Here is an 8791-nt window from a genome sequence, read left to right as displayed (position 1 = left end):
GTTGCGAGAGCCTCAGCCGGAATTTCACGGATGGACAAGGGCACAGAGAGGCCAGCGGGCTCCCTTGCACGTCAGCCGTGGTGCACAATGAACGCAGATCTAGCCAGGAGGCCGGGAAAGAGAGCTAGAGGTCTGCGTGCCCAGGAAAGAATGGCAGTTCTCCGCTGGGTGGAGCCTCTCACCGGGCCTAGACCTAGAAGGCAGGAATCCCAGGCCGGTCAGCCCAGTGGAGGGGTTGGGGAGAAGACACACCCCTCCATATTCAGCCAGGTGTTCCCCGTGAAAGAGAGGCCACCGCCCTGCCCCGACCCGACCCCTTCCCAACCCCACGTCCTAAATCTCCTCCAGCAGAGCCCGATTTTCTTCCTCGCTGAGGGGTGCTTCCAGCGAGGTGTCCTCTTCCAAGGACTCCAAGTCCCCTGGGGCCTCCGTTTCTAGGAAATGTAGAGCCTGCTGCAGAAACTGCGGGCTCGCCAGGAGCTCATCCAGCAGCAGGCCGGAGGGGAGTGCAGATGAGCGCCCCAGCTCCTGGAGCACCTGGGAGGGTGCCGGGAAGCATTGCATCTGCCCCTGCCGTGCGGAGGCCTCAGGGGGCACGGGCTGGCGAGGTGGCGCTGCCCCGGCTTGGGGTTCCCACGCCGCCCCGGTTACCTTGGGACCCCGGCCCCAGCCCCACCATGGACTCCCCTGGGACATGGGTGGCGCAAACACACCTTGGCCCTGTGGCCCCGTTTCAGCAGGCCCAGGCTGTCCAACCGCGCAAGGGCCCGGCAGGCTGTCCCGCTGTGGGTCCCGGTCCTCCCGGCTTTTGCCCGGGTGCCGAGGCCACCAAGGAGCCTGAGCGTGGGAGAGCGCCCCTTCCGGAGGAGCCGAGGTGGCTTAGGCAAATTCCCCGCGTGCCGGGGCAGGTTGGGAGATCCCCTCTCCCGGCGCGGCCTGGCTGGGCTGGAGCATGGGGACGGCCCTTGCTCCCTGGCTCACCAAAGCCCCCTGTGGGAGATTCCTAGGCACACAGGGCACGTGGGGTGCGGGAAGCCCCATTCCCCACACGCCTGTGTGGGCAAAGGCGACCCACGAGGGAGCAGAGTGACACCTGCCAGGGGCCGCGTTGCACAGGCCGTCTGCCTGCGCGGGCTCCCTGCCAGCCTGTCTCGGGTGCCTGGCCCTTTGATTCTGAAACCATATCTGAATCCTGGACTCCGGGATGCCCGTCTCTCTGGCCAGCTCTTCCCTGGCGGCGATGTCTGGAAAGCGATCCTTCTCAAAGGCTCGGAGGAGAAGGGCAGTCTGGGATCCGGTGACGGTGGTCCGCATTTGCCTGCCTTCTTGCGGGCCACGTCTCCCAGGCCAGGGCAGAGATTCCTGCCGGTGCTGCCTCAGCTGGCATGACCTCTCATTCTGAAACCAAATCTGGACCCAGGGCTCAGGAAAGCCGATGGCCTGGGCCAGCCGTTCTCTGGTGGTGATGCCTGGGTACGGGTTCCGTTCAAAGCAGGCTCACAGGGCCCCGCTTTGACTCTGGGTCCAAACGAGTCTCCTTCGCCGTCCCCGTCCCCAGGCTTCCACGGGGATTGTGCCGTCCGAAGGTGTTGGGAGGGCCATCGCGGGGAGCCCCGGCTGGAATTTCATGGATGGACACGGGCAGAGAGAGGCCGGCAGGCTCCCGTGCACCTCAGCCAGCCTGTGCACTGCGGCAGGTGCAGCCAGGAGGCCTCCCCGGACAGCCAACCAGCGGCTCTTATAAAGGCCTGCAGGCAGGCAGTCTCCACCACTTCATGAATGGCGGTGAGATCTGGGACAGCACACCCCACCCCGGAACGGTCCCAGGACATCGAGGCCTGAGGCCGGCTGGTGGTGGTGAGTGGGGGGTGGGCATGGTGATGGTGGTGGTGGGGCGGGAGAGACAAAGAGGAAGGGGGCGAGGGGGAAGGGGTGAGGGGTGTGCGTTTCGGGGGCTGGTTCTCCGGACCTCTCCAGGAATCCCGTGGGAACTGGAAGAGGCTCTCTGGGCTCCCACGTGTCTTCAGCAGGGAGAAACCTGCCTGGGACGGTGGAGGGGAGTGTGGATATGAACTTCCCTGGGAGTCTTGAGTGTTCCAGGACCTCTCTCCGTGAAGGAGGCAGTGCCTGTGTGTGTCGCCATTACCGGGACAGTCTCACACGCACAGGCGTGTTGCTCTCCTTCATTTCCACGTAGGAGACCAGAGTGAAACCCCAGAGAGAAGATGCCTTCCCGGCGTGATGGCCTGATGATGGATTCCCGTGTGCGTCAACATGGGGAGTCTGCAGTGCGGCCGGTTTAGAAGCTGGCAAGGAGAGCGAAGGCACCATGCTGGTCTTCCACACTTCCCTGCATGTTTCTGGGTGCCCGCAGAGCTCCGGGAGCAAACAGTCAGCATGACACATCTCTGAACAAATCAACAATGTGATGTAACCCTTGTCTAGGCTCTGCCTACAGGGGCTTTGTGAAATATCTCTGCAATGATCACCCAGGTGATGGGACTTTTGTCTAGGCTCTGCCTACGGGGGCATTGTGACATATCTCTACACTGATCACCCAGGAGACGTAACTCTTGAGTTGGATCTGCCTATGGGGCATTGTGACATATTTCTGCAGAGATCACCCAGGTGATGGGACCCTTGTCTAGGCTCTATATATGGGGGCTTTCAGACATATCTCTGCACTGATCACCCAGGTTATGTAACGTGTGATTAGGCTCTGTCTACCGGGCATAGTGACATATCACTGCATTGATCACCAAGGTGATGTAACACTTATCCAAGCTCTGCCTACAGGGGGCCTTGTGACATATCTCTGCCCTGATCATCTAGGTGATGTAACACTTGCTTACGCTCTGCCTGCAGGTGCATTGTGAAATATCTCTGCACTGATCACCCAGGTGATGGGACTCTTCTCTAGGCTCTGCCTACTGGGGGCATTGTCACATATTTCTGCACTGATCACCCACGTGACGAACTCATGTCTTGGATTTGCCAATGGGGGCGTTCTGACATATCTCTGCACTGATCACCCAGGTGATGTAACTCTGGTCTAAGCTCTGTCTGAAGGGTCATTGTGACAGATCTGTGCACTGATCACTCAGGTGATGTAACTATTGTCTAGGCTCTGCTTAAAGGGGCCTTGTCATATATCTCTGCACTGATCACCCAGGTCATGTAACTCTGGCCTAGGCTCTGCTTAAAGGGGGTATTGTGACATATCTCTGCCCTGATCACATAAGTGGTGGAACACTTGTGTAGGCTCTGCCTACATGGGCATTTTGACATATCTCTGCACTGTTAAACGAGGTGATGTAACTCTTGTCTAGGCTGTGCCCAGAGGGGGATTGACACATATCTCTGCACTGATCCCAAGGTGATCCAACTCTTGCATGGTCTCTGCCTACTGGGGACATTGTGACACCTCTCTGCACTGATCTCCCCGGTGCGGTAACTTTAGTCTAGGCTCTGGCTACACGGCATTGTGACATATCACTGCACTGATCACCCAGGTGATATAACTCTTGTCTAGGCTGTGCTTACAGGGGGCTTGTGACATATCTCTGCACTGATCACCCTGATGATATAACTCTTCTCTAGGATCTGCCTACAGGGTGCTTTGTGACATATCCTTGCAATGATCACCCAGGTTATATACCACTTGTCAAGGCTCTGCCTAGAGGGGCATTGCGATGTATCTCTGCACTGATCACCTAGGTCTTGTAACTCTTGTCTAGGCTCTGCCTACAGTGGCATTGTGACATATCTCTGCACTGATAAACCAGGTGATGTAACTATTTTCTAGGATCTGCCTACAGGGTGCTTTGCGACATATCCCTGCAATGATCACACAGGTGATGTACCACTTCTCAAGGCTCTGCCTACAGGGACATGGCGATGTATCTCTGCACTGATGACCTAGGTCATTTAACTCTTCTCTACACTCTGCCTACAGTGGCATTGTGACATATCTCTGCACTGATCATCCAAGTGATGTAACTCTTGTCTAGGATCTGCCTACAGGGGTCATTGTGACATATCTCTGCACTGATCACCCAGGTGAGGTAACTATTTTCTAGTCTCTGCCTAGAGAGGATGTTGTGACATTACTCTGCACGGATCTCCCGGGTTATGTAACTCTTGTCAAGGCTCTGCCTATGGGGGCATTGTGACTTATCACTTCACTGATCACCCAGGAGATGTGACTCTTGTCTAAGCTCTGCCTAGAGGGACATTGGGACATATCTCTGCACTGATCGCTGAGGTGATGTAAAAGTTGTCTAGGCTTTGCCTAAAGTGGGATTTATGACATATCTCTGCACTGATCACCCACGTGATGTAACCCTTGTCTAGGCTCTGCTTGCAGGGGGTATTGTGAGATATCTCTGCACTGATAAACCAGGTGATGTAACTCTTGCCTAGCCTCTGCCTACAGGGGCATTTTAACATATCACTGCACTGATCACCGAGATGATGTAACTCTTTTATAGGCTTCACCGACAGCGGGCATTGAGACATATCTCTGCACTGATCACCGAGGTGGTGCAACTCTTATCTGGGATCTGCTAACAGGGGACATTGTGACATGTCTCTGCCCTGATCACCCAGGTGATGTAACTCTTGTCTAGGCTCGGCCTACTGGAGACATTGTGACATATCTCCACACTGATCACCCAGGTATTGTCACAGTTTCAATGACTTGGCTACAGGGACATTGTGACATGTCACTTCACTGATCACACAGCTGATTTAACCCTTCTCTAGGCTCTGCCTACAATGGCATTGTGACATAACCCTGCACTGATCACCCAGGTGATAGGACTCTTGTCTAGGCTCTGCCTACAGGGGCATTGTGACATATCTCTGCAGTGATCACGCAGGTGATGTAACTGTTGTCTCTATGTGCCTACTGGTGGCATTGTGGCATATTTCTGCACTGATCACCCAGCTGATGGACTCTTGTCTTGGATCTGCCTATGGGAGCATAGTGACATATCTCTGCACTGATCATTCATGTGATGTAACGCTTGTCTAAGCTGTGCCTAAAGGGGAATTGTGACAGATATCTCCAGTGATCACCCAGGTGTTGTAACAGTTTTCTGGGATTTTTCTACAGGGGACTTTGTGACATAACTTTGCACTGATAACCCAGGAGATGTAACTCTTGTCTAGGCTCGGCCTACAGGGGCTTTGTGACATATTTCTGCACTGATCATCTAGGAGATGTAACTCTTATTTAGGCTCTGCCTACAGGGGCTTTGTGACATATTCTGTACTGATCACCCAGGTGATGTAACTCTTGTCTAGTTTCCACCTACAGGGGTATTGTGACGTATCTCTGCACTGATCACCCAGGTGATGAGACTCTTGTCTAGGCTCCACCTACTGGGTGTATTGTGACGTATCTCTGCACTGATCACCCAGGTGATGTAACATTTATCTAGGCTCTGCCTACTGGGGCGTTTTGACATAGCTCTGCACAGATCACCTAGGTTATGTAACTCTTGTCCACTCTCTGCCTCCAGGGGGCATTGTGAAATATCTCTGCACTGATCACCCAGGGGATGGGACTCTTCTCTATACTCTGCCTAGAGGTGGAGTTGTGACATATATCTGCACCGGTCACCCAGGTGATGGAAGTCTTGTCTAGGCACTGTCTACAGGGAATTTTGTTACATATCACTGCACTGATCACCTAGGTCATGTTATCCTTGTATGGGCTGTGCCTACAGAAGTCTTTGTGACATATCTCTGCACTGATCACCCAGGTGATGCAACACTGGTCTGAGCTCTGCCTAAAGGGGCATTGTGACTGATCTCTGCACTGATCACTCAGGTGATTAAACTATTTTATAGGCCCTGTTTAAAGGGACCTTGACACATATGTCTGCACTGATCACCCAGATGATGTAACTCTTTTCTAGGCTCTGCTTACAGGGGGTATTGTGACATATCTCTACACTGATCACCTAAGTGATGTAACACTTGTGTAGGCTCTGCCTGCAAGGGCATTGTGAAATATCTCTGCACTGATCACCCAGGTGATGGGACCCTTCTCTAGGCTCTGCTTACTGGGGGCATTGTCACACATGTCTGCAGTGATCACCCAGGTGATGGAATCTTGTCTTGGGTTTGCCTATGGGGGCATTGTGACATATATCTACACTGATCACCCAGGTGATGTTACTCTGGTCTATGGTCTGCCTAAAGGGGCATTGTGACAGATCTCTGCACTGATCACCCAGGTGATGTAACTCTTGTCTAGGCTCTATTTACAGGGGGTATTGTTATATATCTCTGCACTGACCACCTAAGTGATGTAACACTTGTGTAGGCTCTGCCTACAGTGGCATTTTGACATATCTCTGCACTGTTAAACGAGGTGATGTAACTGTTGTCTAGGCTGTGCTCACAGGGGGATTGAGACATATCTCTGCACTGATCCTGAGGTGATCCAAATCTTGCCTGGTCTCTGCCTACTGGGGACATTGTGACATATTTCTGCACTGATCTCTCAGGTGCTGTAACTTTAGTCTAGGCTCTGGCTACACGGCATTGTGACATATCACTGCACTGATCACCCAGGTGATATAACTCTTGTCTAGGCTCTGCCTGCAGGGGGCTTGTGACATATCTCTGCACTGATCACCCAGGTGATATACCGCTTGTCAAGGCTCTGTCTACAGGGACATTGTGATGTATCTCTGCACTGACCACCTAAGTCATGCAACTCTTGTCTAGGCTCTGCCTACAATGGCATTGTGACATATCTCTGCACTAATCATCCAAGTGATGTAACCCTTGTCTAGGATCTGCCTAAAGGGACTTTGTGACATAACTATGCACTGAGCATTCCGGTGATGGGGCTTTTGTCTAGGCTCTGCCTAATGGCGCATTGTCACATATTTCTGCACTGATCACCCAGGTGACGAACTCTTGTCTTGGATCTCCCTATGGGGGTATTGTGACATATCTCTGCACTGATAACCCAGGTGATGTAACTGTTGTATAAGCTCTGCCTACAGGGTAATTGTGAGAGATCTCTCCACTGATCACCCAAGTGATGTAACCATTTTCTAGGCTTTGCCTACAGGGGCTTTGTGACATACCTTTGCCCTGATCACCCAGGTGATGTAACTCATCTAAGTTTTGCCTACAGGAGCTTTGTGACATATCTCTGCACTGATCACTTAGGTGATGTAACACTTTTATAAGCACTGCCTACAGGGAATTTTGACAAATCTCTCCACTGATCACCTAGGTGATGTAACTCTTGTCTACCCTCTGCCCAAAGGGGGCATTGTGAAATATCTCTGCACCGATCACCCAGGTGATTCAACTGTTGTCTAGGATCTGCCTACAGGGGCGTTTTCACATATCCCTGAACTGATGACAAAGGTGATGTAACTCTTGCCTAGGCTTTCCTACAGGGGACATTGTGACATATCTCTGCACTGATCTCCCAGGTGATGCAACACTTCTCTATGCTCTGCCTACAGGGGACATTGTGACATATCTCTGCACTGATCACCCAATTGATGCATCTCTTCTCTATGCTCTGCCTACTGGGGGCATTGCGATATATCTCTACACTGATCACCCAGGTGATGTAACCCTTGTCTAGGCTCTGCCTACAGGGGCATTTTCACATATCACTGCACTGATCACTGAGATGATGTAACTGTTGTATAGGCTTCGCCAACAGGGGCATTGAGACATATCTCTGCACTGATCACTGAGGTGATGCAACTCTTCTCTGGCATCTGCTTACTGGGGGCATTGTGACATGTCTCTGCCCTGATCACCCAGGTGATGTAACTCTTGTCTAGGCTTGGCCTACTGGAGACATTGTGACATATCTCCGCACTGATAACCCAGGTGTTGTCCCATTTTCAATGACGTGGCTACAGGGACTTTGTGACATATCACTTCACTGATCACACAGCTGATGTAACCCTTTTCTAGGCTCTGGCTACAGGGTGCTTGTGACACATCTCTGCACTGATCACCCAGGTGATGTAACCCTTGGCTAGGCTCTGCCCAAAGGAGTCATCGTGACATAAATCTGTACTGATCACCTAGGTGATGGGACTCTTGTCTAGGCTCTGCTTACAGGGGCATTGTGCCATATCTCTGTAGTGATCACGCAGGTGATGTAACTCTTGTCTATATCTGCCTATTGGCGGCATTGTGACATATTTATGCTCTGATCACTGAGGTGAAGGACTCTTTTCTTGGATCTGCCTATGGGGGCATAGTGACATATCTCTGCATGTGATGTAACGCTTGTCTAAGCTGCACCTAAAGGGGAATTGTGACAGATATCTCCACTGATCACCCAGGTGATGTGACAATTTTCTGGGATTTGTCTACAGGGGGCTTTGTGACATATCTTTGCACTGATCACCCAGGAGATAAAACTCTTGTCTAGGCTCGGCCTACAGGGGCTTTGTGACATATCTCTTCACTGATCACCCAGGTGAAGTAACTCCTGTCTAGGCTCCACCTACAGGGGTTTTTGTGACGTATCTCTGCACTGATCACCCAGGTGATGTAACGTATATCTAGGCTCTGCCTACAGGGGCGTTTTGACATAGCTCTGCACAGATCACCTAGGTTATGTAACTCTTGTACTCTCTCTGCCTACAGGGGGTATTGTGAAATATCTCTGCCCTGATCACCCAGGTGATGGAACTCTTCTCTACACTCTGCCTAGAGGGGGATTTGTGACATATCTCTGCGTTGATCATCCAGGTGATGGAAGTCTTGTCTAGGCTCTGTCTATGGGGGC

At 52.1% G+C, this 8791-nt stretch overlaps 1 pseudogene; it reads right to left on the bottom strand.

Moving 5' to 3' along the window:
- Nucleotides 1-333: 333 nt before the first annotated feature.
- On the bottom strand, nt 334-1602 carry LOC107973136 (double homeobox protein 4-like protein 4; annotated as a pseudogene).
- Nucleotides 1603-8791: the final 7189 nt, after the last annotated feature.

This window comes from Pan troglodytes, chromosome 15, assembly GCF_028858775.2.
Source record: "Pan troglodytes isolate AG18354 chromosome 15, NHGRI_mPanTro3-v2.0_pri, whole genome shotgun sequence".
Classification (NCBI taxonomy): domain Eukaryota; kingdom Metazoa; phylum Chordata; class Mammalia; order Primates; family Hominidae; genus Pan; species Pan troglodytes.
The sequence above is the reverse complement of the archived record's forward strand: the minus strand, read 5'-3'. Positions and strand labels throughout refer to the sequence as shown.